We start from the raw sequence: 11,682 nt of genomic DNA, 5'->3' as shown, positions 1-11,682 counted from the left end.
TCATATGCACATTGCCCTCTCCTCCTGTGAAGCTGATCGGAGTGAGATCATGAGGACCAAGCAGACTCACCTTTCGTATTAAAGTTAAGCGAACATGGCACGTGTTGCGAAGATCGACCATCATAGATCCTGAAGATCGGCCGGTTGCCGAAAGTGAAAACCTCAAGCTTATCCCACCATTTAATGGGATCATGGCTTATGTGTGGCCTAACTGCATATTCTCGCTTTTGGCCCATATCCCTTAATATATTTGCTGAACAAAAATCTATTGTTATGACACCCTTGGCGAGTGAGCGGTCAATTCCAGACTCCTGAGTCCCAACATAATTAACCAATAATCCATATAAAAATTTGCAAAATCTTTGGCCCCTTGACTCTTGATAAGTTATAGCCACCAAGATTGTAGGTTGAACACAACAACTGTTGATTTATAACAGGAACAAAGCTGAAATATGCAATAATTATAACAGAATAACGGTCAGATAGTCTACTACTCCCCCTCCCCTTTTATCATCCCACCCTCTAACTAAACACACACAGAAGACAGACACACACAGAGGGAGGATGAGAGGAAAATAAGAATTACAATGAAATGGAAGATGAGTGCCCCTGCTTCCGATGTTGAGGTGGTTGCAGCAGGCTGTCCTCACAGGATACTTAGGGATCAAAGCCACCGGTGAACTTCCAGTGGAGATCCTCTGGCATGAACATTCAGTCAGACCTCCCAAATTGTAGAATTCCCCCTGGGGAGTCGCTTTATTAACCTGGGCGTTCACTCAAAGGATCCGCCTCATGCCTATTTAATTCTTACTTGTTTCGGACATCTGGTGATGGCTATGAAGGAGTAAGTCACATATTTGGTGGCTCCCGCTTGAGTCGGACTTTTGGACCTTTTCCCCCGATTTTCAACCGGACTTGAATTGAAAAATTGATGGCAGAAGCTATTGTGAACTGAATTCCCACATCGGTGCATGAAGAGGAGGACTGGGAGTACTCGCAAAGGCAGAAACAGAAAGACAGAGAAGGCTTGGGCTGAAGATGCAGCGGGAGACAGCATGGCGGAGGACCGGACCTCTGGCTTGTCGACACAGAGGTCAACGGAGCAGCTGATGCAAGTTATTCAGGAAGGCTTCGCTAATCAGAAACGGGACTGCTTGCAGCCGATAAAGGAGTCAATTGAACGGATGGAGCTTAGATTGGATGCCCAAGATCGGGCAATCCAGAAGGTAGAGAAGGTGCTGGCTGAGCAGGAGGAACATCAAACTGCAATGGAGTTGGAGGTTGGGATGCTGAGGGGCCAGCAGAATATGCTCCTGGAGAAGGTGGAGGACCTAGCGAATATGTCCCGCTTGCAGAACGTGAGAATCGTTGGGTTCCCGGAGGGGTCTGAAGGAGCGGACGCTGGGGCATACATCGCGGACATGTTTGAGAAGCTGCTGGCGGATGGGGCATTCTCCTGGCCCTTGGAGGTGCACGGGGGTCACAGAGCGCTCGCGAGGAAGCCGCAAATGGGAGACCCCCCCCCCCCCCCCCCCCCCCGAGGGCAATGGTGGTGAGATTCCACAGGTACTTGGATAAGGAGCGTATTTTACAGTGGGCCAAGCAGACACGGAGCTGTAAATGGGAGAACAGTATCCTGCGGATCTACCAAGACCTGAGTGCGGAGGTGGCCAGGAGGAGAGCAGGCTTCAACCAGATCAGGTCGATCCTTTTTAAGAAAAAGGTGAAGTTCGAACTGTTGTATCCGGCCCGCCTCTGGGTCGTGTACAAGGACCAGCACTTTTATTTTGAGTCATCTGAGGATGAGTCGGCTGGACTGGTGAAAAGGAAAGGATTTGTTGTGGACTGAGAACTTATGAACTTTGCTGCAACGTTCATGGTTTTTTTTTTAAAGTTTCTCGATTTTTGTTTTGTGGAAGCTGTTCGTAATGCCTTCTGTATTGATTTGGGACCAGTGGCAGAGCTAAGTGAGTTAAGGTTTACATTTGCACTGTTGGGGGATGGAGGTGTGCTTGTTTAGATTTTGGATCTCTTACTTGACCTTTGTTCGCATTATTTTTTCTTCCTGTTTTTCTGTCGGGTAATTGTGTTGGGATTGTTTGTTATTGGAGTATATATGTATGAGCGGGGTGGGGGGGGGGGGGACGACAATAGGTGGGAGACTTTTCGGCGCCAGGGATGGGGGCCACCAAGCTAGCTGGGCGGGCTAGCTCACGGAGACGTAGTGGGGGGTGTGCATATGTTTGGTTTATTAAAGGGGTTGGGTCACATTGTGTTGTTACTAGGGGGGGGAGTGGGAGAAAATGTTCTGCTGATGAGGGAGGGACTTGTGCTAAAGGACAGAGAGGAGGTTGGGGGCAGAGGCTGCCTGGGGGGGGGGGTGCCAGTGGACGCAGAGCACGGGCTGGAGGCGGGCCCAAAAATGGGGATGACTGATCGACGAAGGGGGGGTACAATGTGCTCCCCAACTAGGCTGATCACCTGGAATGTTTGAGGGCTAAATGGGCCGGTCAAGAGGGCATGCATGTTCGCGCATCTGAGGGGACTTAAGGCGAACGTGGTAATGTTGCAGGAGACGCACCTTAGTGTAACTGACCAGATTAGATTGAGGAAAGGCTTGGTCAGTCAGGTCTTTCACTCGGGACTGGATTCAAAGACTAGAGGGGTCGCAATCCTGATCAATAAGCGGGTGGTGTTTGAGGTGGGTAGAATCGTTTTGGTGTGGGAGGCCGGTACATTATGGTCAGTGGCAGGGCCGGCCCAAGGCACCGGCAACTCGGGCAGTCGCCCGGGGCGCCATGTGCTAGGGGGCGCCAGAGACTCGGGTCCCGCGCATGTGCAGTGGGGCCGGTGCCAACCAGCGCATGCGCGGTGGCCGCCCTCCTCCAGGGCGGCCCCCTCCGCCCCCCTCCGTCCGCCCCCCCCTCGGGCCCGCCCCCCCCCGCCTCGCCCGCCCCCCTCTCGCCCCCCCCTCTCTCGGCCCCCCCTCGGCCCCGCCCCCCCCCCCGACCCCGCCCCCCTCCCCCCCCCCCCCCCCCCCCCCCCCCCCCCGGGAAGGGCGCCGAAGTTCAACTTGCCCGGGGTGCCAGCAACCCTAGGGCCGGCGCTGGTCAGTGGGAAACTGGAGGGGGTGCAGGTGGTATTAGTAAATGTGTATGCACCAAATTGGAACGATGTGGAGTTTATAAAGAGGATGCTGGGGAAGATACCGGACCTGGACTCACACAAGTTGGTCATGGGAGGGGACTTCAACACAGTTATTTACCCTGGCTTAGACCAGCCAAGCTCGAAAACGGGCAGGGTGCCAGCAATAGCGAAAGAACTAAAAGGCTTCATGGGGCAGATGGGGGAGGTGGATCCCTGGAGATTTGGGCAGCCGAGGGTGAAGGAGTCCTCCTTCTACTCTCACGTGCATAAAGTGTACGCCCGGATTGATTTCTTTATTTTGAGCAGGGCCTTACTGGCAGGGGTAGTGGACACAGGGTACTCGGTGATCACAATCTCAGACCATGCTCCGCACTGGGTTGACCTGCAGGTTAGTAAAGCCAGTAACCAGCGCCCGCACTGGAGGTTAGATGTGGGACTTTTAGCTGACGAAGGGGTGTGTGAGCGGCTGAGGAAATGTATTCAGAACTACCCGCAGGTCAACGACACGGACATTTCAGCAGCGGTGGTCTGGGAGGCACTGAAGGCGGTGGTCAGAGGGGAGCTGATCTCAATACGGGCCCACAGGGAGAAGGTAGACAGGACAGAGACAGACCGACTGGTAAAGGAGATACTACAGATCGATAGGAGGTATGTGGAGACCCCAGAGGCAAGGCTTTTAAGGGAACGGCAGAGGTTACAGGCGGAGTTCTGCTTGTTAACTACAGCGACGACGGTGGACCAGCTGAGGATAGTGAGGGGAGGATCTATTAGCATGGAGAGAAGGCCAGCAGAATGCTTGCACAGCAGCTTAGAAAGAGGGAGGCATCCAGTGTGATAGGGAAAGTAAATGATGGAGATCGGAACCTGGTTGGAGATTCAACAGGGGTGAATAAGGCGTTTAGGGATTTCTACAGTAGGCTGTATAGGCCGGAGAGGATGAGGCACTTCTTGGAGGAGGGGGCTGAATTTCCCAAAGGTGGACGGGGAGCTGGTAGAAGGGCTGGGGGCCCCGATCGGGTTGGAAGAGATAGTGGAGGGTCTGAAGGCCATGCAGTCGGGTAAAGCCCCGGGGCCAGACGGGTACCCAGTAGAGTTCTATAAAACGTTCTTTGGGATATTGGGACCGTTGATGATGAGGGTGTTCAATGAGGCAAGGGAGAGAGGGGTGCTGCCCCCGACGATGTCACAGGCCATGATTTTGCTGATCCTGAAGCGGGTCAAGAACCTGGAGCTGTGTGGGCCCTACAGGCCGATATCCCTGTTGAATGTGGAGGCCAAACTGCTGGCCAAAACTTTGTCCTCCAGGATTGAGGATTGTGAACCTGGGCAAGAGTGAGTTGTTTGTGGTGCATCCGGGGGATCAAGAGGAGGGGATTGGTAGGCTCCCATTGAAGCAGGCAGGGAAGAGCTTCAGGTACCTAGGGGTCCAGGTGGCGGGGAGCTGGGGGGCCCTGCACAAGCTCAAACTCACAAGATTGGTGGAGCAGATGGAGGAGAAGTTTAAGAGGTGGAATATGTTACCGCTGTCACTGGCGGGGAGGGTGCAGTCCGTTAAGATGACGGTGCTCCCGAGGTTTTTGTTCCTGTTCCACTGCCACCCCATCCTTATCCCGAAGGCCTTTTTTAGGAGGGTCAACAGGAGTATTACGGGATTTGTGTGGGCGCATGGGACTCCGAGGGTGAGAAGGGTGTTCCTGGAACGGGGCAGGGATAGGGGGGGGCTGGCGTTGCCCAACCTCTGTGGGTACTATTGGGCTGCCAACGCAGCGATGGTGCGTAAGTGGGTAATGGACGGGGAAGGGGCAGCATGGAAGAGGATGGAGGTGGCATCCTGTGTGGGCACGAGCCTGGAGGCGCTGGTAACGGCGCCGCTGCCGCTCCCTCCAACGAGGTATACCACGAGCCCAGTGGTGGCGGCTACCCTCAAAATTTGGGGGCAATGGAGACGACATAGGGGAGAAGTGGGGGGCTCGATGGAGGCCCCGATATGGGGGAACCATTGGTTTGTCCCAGTGAGCATTGATGGCGGATTTCTGGGCTGGCACAGGGCAGGGGTTAGGAGGTTGAGGGACCTGTTTGTGGAGGGGAGGTTCGTGAGCTTGGGGGAGTTAGAGGGGAAGTTTGGGCTCCCCCCGGGGAACATGTTTAGGTACATGCAGGTGAGGGCGTTTGCCAGGCAGCAGGTGGAGGGGTTCCCCTTGCTGCCCCCACGAGGGGTGCGAGATCGGTTGCTCTCGGGGGTGTGGGTTGGAGGAGGGAGGATTTTGGACATATACCGGGTAATGCAGGAGGTAGACGAGGCCTCGGTGGAGGAACTGAAGGGTAAATGGGAAGAGGAGCTGGGTGAGGAGATTGAGGAGGGGACGTGGGCAGATGCCCTGGAGAGAGTGAATTCCTCCTCTTCCTGTGCGAGGCTTAGCCTCATACAGTTCAAGGTGCTGCATAGGGCCCACATGACTGGGACGAGGATGAGTAGGTTTTTCGGGGGCGAGGACAGGTGTGCTAGGTGCTCGGGGAGCCCAGCGAACCACGCCCATATGTTTTGGGCGTGCCCAGCGCTGGGGGAGTTTTGGAAGGGGGTAGCAAGGACGGTGTCGAGGGTGGTGGGATCTAGGGTCAAGCCAGGCTAGGGACTCGCAATTTTTGGGGTTGCAGTGGAGCTGGGAGTGCAGGAAGTGAAAGAGGCCGGTGTTCTGGCCTTTGTGTCCCTAGTAGCCCGGCAGAGGATCTTGCTCCAATGGAAGGATGCAAGGCCCCCAAACGTGGAGGCCTGGATCAAAGATATGGCGGGGTTCATTAAATTGGAGAAGGTGAAATTTGCCCTGAGGGGATCAGTACAAGGGTTCTTTAGGTGGTGGCAGCCTTTCCTGGACTTCCTGGCGGAACGGTAGGGAAATAGGCCGGCAGCAGCAGCAACCCGGGGTGGAGGGGGGGGGGGGGGGGGGGGGGGGGGGGGGGGGGGGGGGGGGGGGGGGTGGGGGGGGGGGGGGGGGGTGAGGAGGGAGGGGGGGGTTTGGATCGGTGGGAGGGAGAACTGTGTACATGGGTTTGTGGGATGTTGTGGGTGTTATCTCTTTCCCTTTTGTTGTTTGGGTGTTCTTTTGGGGTTTTTTCTTTTGTTTGTAGTTGCTTTTGTTGGGTGGGTATTGTTCTTGGGGTGTTACCGCGGTTGTTTTGTTAATAGAGTTGAGATGTTTATATTTTGTAAAAATTTCAATAAAAAGTATTTTTTTTAAAAAATGATTGAGGATTGTGTTCCAGACATTATTGGGGAGGAGCAGATGGAGTTTGTTAACGGTAGACAGTTGGTGGCCAATATAAGAAGGTTATTAAACATGATCATGATGCCCCCAAAAAGTAGGGAGGTGGAGGTAGTGGTCGCAATGGACCCAGAGAAGACTTTTGGTCGGGTAGAATGGGAATATCTGTGGGAGGTACTGGGACGGTTCGGATTTGGACGGAGCTTTATTTACTGGGTCAGGTTGCTGTATGACGAATGGGACAACGTCGGCCTACTTTAGACTGCACCAGGGGACGGGACAGGGATGCCCCTTCTCACCACTGTTGTTTGCGCTAGCTATAGAGCCGCTGGCAATTGCTTTGAGAGCCTCAAGGGGCTGGTTGGCGGGGGGGGGGGGGGGGGGGGGGGGAGTGGGGAGGGGGGAGGTGGAGCACAGAGTCTCGCTTTATGCAGCCGACCTGCTTCTGTATGTATCGGACCTAGTAGAGGGGATGGAAGAATTCATGAAGATTCTTGGGGAAGTTGGCTGATTTTCGGAGTATGAGCAAAATAAGGGGAAAAGTGAGATGGTTGTGGTCCAGGCGAGGGGACAGGAGAGGCGATTGGGGGAGCTGGGAGCTGAGTTTAGATTAGTAGGGGGAAGTTTTAGGTATCTAGGCATCCAAGTGGTGCGGGAATAGGACCGGCTGCATAAATTAAATTTGGCCCGTCTAGTAGACCAAATGAAGGACGATTTTCGGAGGAGGGTCGCGCTCCCATTGTCACTAGCTGGGAGGGTGCAGACGGTGAAGATGACGGTCCGCCTGAGATTACTGTTTGTTTTTCAGTGTCTCCCCATTTTTGTTCCACATTCCTTTTTTAAACGGTCAACAAGGTGATCACTGGCTTTGTTTGGGCGGGCAAGACCCCGCGAGTAAGGAGGTAATGCTTGAGCGGAGTCCGGGAGAGGGAAGGTTGGCGCTGCCAAATTTTAGTAACTATTACTGGACGGCGAATATAGCCATGATCAGGAAGTGCGTGGTGGGGGGAGGGTCGGCATGGAAGCGTATGGAGGCGGCTTCATGCAAGGGCAACAGTTTGGGACCGCAACCATCTCACTTTTCCCCTTATTTTGCTTATACCCCGAAAACCGGCCTCTCTACTCCCCTTCTTGAACAAGGGGACAACATTTGCTATCCTTCAGTCTTCTGGCACTATTCCTGTAGACAATGACGACATAAAGATCAAAGCCAAAGGCTCAGCAATCTCCTCCCTAGCTTCCCAGAGAATCCTAGGATAAATCCTATCCAGCCCAGGGGACTTAGATATTTTCACACTTTCCAGAATTGCTAACACCTCCTCCTTGTGAAACTCAAGCCCTTCTAGCCTAGTAGCCTGTATCTCAGTATTCTCCTCGATAACATTGTCTTTTTCCTGCGTGAATACTGACGAAAAATATTCATTTAGCACCTCTCCTATCTCCTCGGACTCCACGCACAACTTCCCACTACTGTCCTTGACTGGCCCTACTCTTACCCTAGTCATTCTTTTATTCCTGAAATACCTATAGAAAGCTTTAGCGTTATCCTTGATCCTACCTGCCAAAGACTTCTCATGTCCCCTCCTGGTTCTTCTTAGCTCTCTCTTTAGGTCCTTCCGAGCTAACTTGTAACTCTCAAGCGCCCTAACTGAACATTCACGTCTCATCTTTACATAAGCCTCCTTCTTCCACTTGACTTTAGGGGCTGGTTTAGCACAAGGCTAAATCGCTGGCTTTTAAAGCAGACCAAGGCAGGCCAGCAGCATGGTTCAATTCCTGTACCAGCCTCCCCGAACAGGCGCCGGAATGTGGCGACTAGGGGCTTTTCACAGTAACTTCATTTGAAGCCTACTTGTGACAATAAGCGATTTTCCTTTCATTTCATTTTCATTTTCATTTCACAAGTGACTACTTTAGTAGACCACGGTTCCCTCGCTCGACCACTTCCTCGCTGCCTGACAAGTATATACTTATCAAAGACACACAGCAGCTGTTCCTTGAGCTCCACATTTCAATTGTGCCAATCCCCTGCAGTTTCCTTCCCCATCCTATGCATCCTAAGTCTTGCCTTATCGCATCATAATTGCCTTTCCCCCAGCTGTGACTCTTGCCCTGCGGTATATACCTATCCCTTTCCATCCCTAAAGTAAATGTAATCGAATTGTGGTCACTATCACCAAAGTGCTCACCTACCTTCAAATCTAGCACCTGTCCTGGTTCATTACCCAGTACCAAATCCAATGTGGCCTCGCCTCTTCTTGGCCTATCTCCATACTGCGTCAGGAAACCCTCCTGCACATATTGGACAAAAAAGGACCCATCTAAAGTACACGATCTATAGCGTTTCTAGTCAATATTTGGAAAGTTAAAGTCCCCCATAACTACCATGTTACTTTTGCTCCTATCCAGAATCATATTCATAGATATTCATAGGATTTACAGTGCAGAAGGAGGCCATTCGGCCCATCGAGTCTGCACCAGCTCTTGGAAAGAGTACCTTACCCAAGCAGAACACTACCCTATCCCCATAACCCAGTAATTCCACTCAACCAACACTAAGGGCAATTTTGGACACTCAGGGCAATTTAGAATGGTCAATCCACCTAACCTGCACATCTTTGGACAGTGGGAGCAAACCGGAGCACCCGGAGGAAACCCACGCACACACGAGGAGAACGTGCAGACTCTGCACAGTGACAGCATCTTTGCAATCCTTTCCTCTACATCTCTGGAACTTTTCAGAGGCCTATAGAAAACTCCCAACAGGGTGACCCTCAAGAGACTCTGAACCAGAAGCCTCTCTCTCTCTTTACCCTGGGTGAGTGAGGGGAAAGGAAGAAAAAGAGAAAAACTTTTACAAAACCAAAACTCAAAAGAAAACTGTTAAAGAGAGGGGTGGGGGAAATATATACATATATATATATTTTTATTTTTATTTTATTTTTCTCTCTCTCTTCTTACACTCTCTTGTCCCATCCAAAACAAGCCCACCTAAGAGGAGTTGTATAAAAGGGGGAAAAATAAAGTAGCAACGGAAAGGAGGGAGGAGGGAAGAAAAAGGGAAGAGACAAAGAATAAAGATAGGGTGCGGAAAAGGGGGGGAAAGAAAAACAAGGGGAGAAGAAAAGAAGAAAGGGAAGTGGGAGGAAAAAATGCCAGAAGAGAGCCAGAGCAGAGGGAGAAGGGCCACCAGAGACAGACGGGCAAGGGGCGAGCCAGCTCAGGCGAGCGAATCGGCTCACAAAGCGGCGGAACGGACGTATTGCCGCATCATAAAGAGCTGGACCGACAGGTGCACTCCACCCCGGGGCCAGCGGGGAGCTGGAACTGGAAGGCAGACTTTACCGAGGTGCTGAGGGAGCATCTGCAGGTACTCAAGGCAGAGGTGAAGGCAGAAATAGAGGCCGCAGTGCAGGCAGCAGTGGCCAGGGCCATGTCAGGGGTGCAGCAGGCCCTGACCAGACTAGAGGAGAAATTGGGAGAAACTGGAAGCCCAGGAGGCGACCATTAAGGAGCTGGAGAAAGCAGCGACTGACATGAGCTACCGGGTCACGGCCCTGGAGAAGGAGGTGGCGAGACTGGGCGCAACACAGGGAAGCCTGAAGGGCAGAGTAGACGACCAGGAAAACCGCTCAAGAAGGCAAAATGTCAGGATAGTGGGCCTGCCAGAGGGGAGCGAGGGTAGAAACCCGACAGCATACGTGGCTGAGATGCTGGGCAACTTAGTGGGGAGGGAAACTTTCCCCAACCGGAAATGGACAGAGCACATCGGTCACTGCGCCCGAAGTCCAAGGCAGGGGAACAACCGAGAGCAGTCATAGCCAAACTGCACCGGTACCAGGATAGGGAGACAATCCTGCGCTGGGCCAGGGAAAATAGAGCTTGCAAATGGGAAGGCCACACCAATCAAATTTATGAGGATCTTTTTAACTAGGAGACGGGCTGAGTTCAACAGAGCGAAAGCAGCTCTCCACAGGAGCAGAGTGCGTTTTGGTATGCTGTACCCAGCAAATACCCAGGGAATACTTCTTTACAGCCGCCGCTGAGGCAAATAGGTTTGTCGAGGAGCACAGGCTGGAAAACAACCAGTGGGGGTAGGGACGAGGTGCCCCTAGCAAGGGGCAGCAACACAACGGGGGAGTGGGGAATGGCGAGGCAATGCCGCCCCCCCCCCCCCCCCCCCCCCCCCCCACCCCCCGGCAAGAACACCCAGAACAAAGAACAAACCACTGCCCAAGGGACCGCTCCAGGTGGGAGGTCAGGGCCCAGCACGAGGGAACGAGAGCAATGAAGAAGGGAGAGCAGGCGAGAGGGGTGCAGGGTAGGATGGGGGAAGAGCGGGCAGAAAACCGTAGAGGCCAGGCAGGGGAGAAGCGAGACAATAACCCCCGAGAGTGGGGCCACCGTACTAGCAGGAAAGCTAGCACCGGGGGCACGCAACAAAGCAGGGCCGCAGCGCGACCCCAACAGGGGGGAAGGCGCCAGGCAGAGGATGGGGGGCAACACCCGTCAAAGTCGGGAGAGCAAACGGGGACAGGAATAGGGGATAGAGGGGCAAAAGAGGGGTATACGGGGGGAGGAGGGAAAAGAGAGAGACCCGGGGGGGGGGGGGGGGGGGGGGGGGGGGGCACACAGGGAGCGAGAGACCGGGGAGGGGAGATGCAGGGAAGAAGAGACAAAAGAGGCCAGAAAAGAAACAGGGCTACAAAGTGCCACAACCAAGGGCTCGAAACAAGGAACCGCTGCAAGCACCCACCCAGTATGGTCTGTGGGCGAAGGGAGACCCCAGAGTGCAGGGGACTACCCGCGTGGCGGACACACAGTGGACGGCCATGGCGGGTGCCCCCGGGACAAGGGGAAACCTCGGAGCGCAGAGACCCGACCGCATGGGGAGAGCAGCGACAGCGGCCATCCTGGACGGCCCCCTAACAAAGGGAAACCCCGGAGGGCAGGGGTGCGTCCACCAGATAAGTATGGTTAATCCCACAGGAGCGAGGGGGCAGAAGCCCCCCACCAGGATAATCACCTGGAACGTAAGGGGACTTAACGGCCCAGTGAAGAGATCAGAGTCCTCACCCACCTCAGAAACATGAGGGCCGACATAGTCTTCCTCCAAGAGACGCACCTGAGAGAGCAGGACCAACTGCGGGTAAGAAAGGGCTGGGTGGGACAAACCTACCATTCCTGCTATGGGACAAGGGCCAGGGGGGTGGCGATCCTGATCGGCAAGAGGACAATGTTTAGGGCGACAAAGATGGTTACAGACCCAGGGGGG

This window comes from Scyliorhinus canicula, chromosome 9 (assembly GCF_902713615.1).
Source record: "Scyliorhinus canicula chromosome 9, sScyCan1.1, whole genome shotgun sequence".
In the NCBI taxonomy this organism is placed as follows: domain Eukaryota; kingdom Metazoa; phylum Chordata; class Chondrichthyes; order Carcharhiniformes; family Scyliorhinidae; genus Scyliorhinus; species Scyliorhinus canicula.
Note: the sequence above shows the minus strand (reverse complement) of the source record.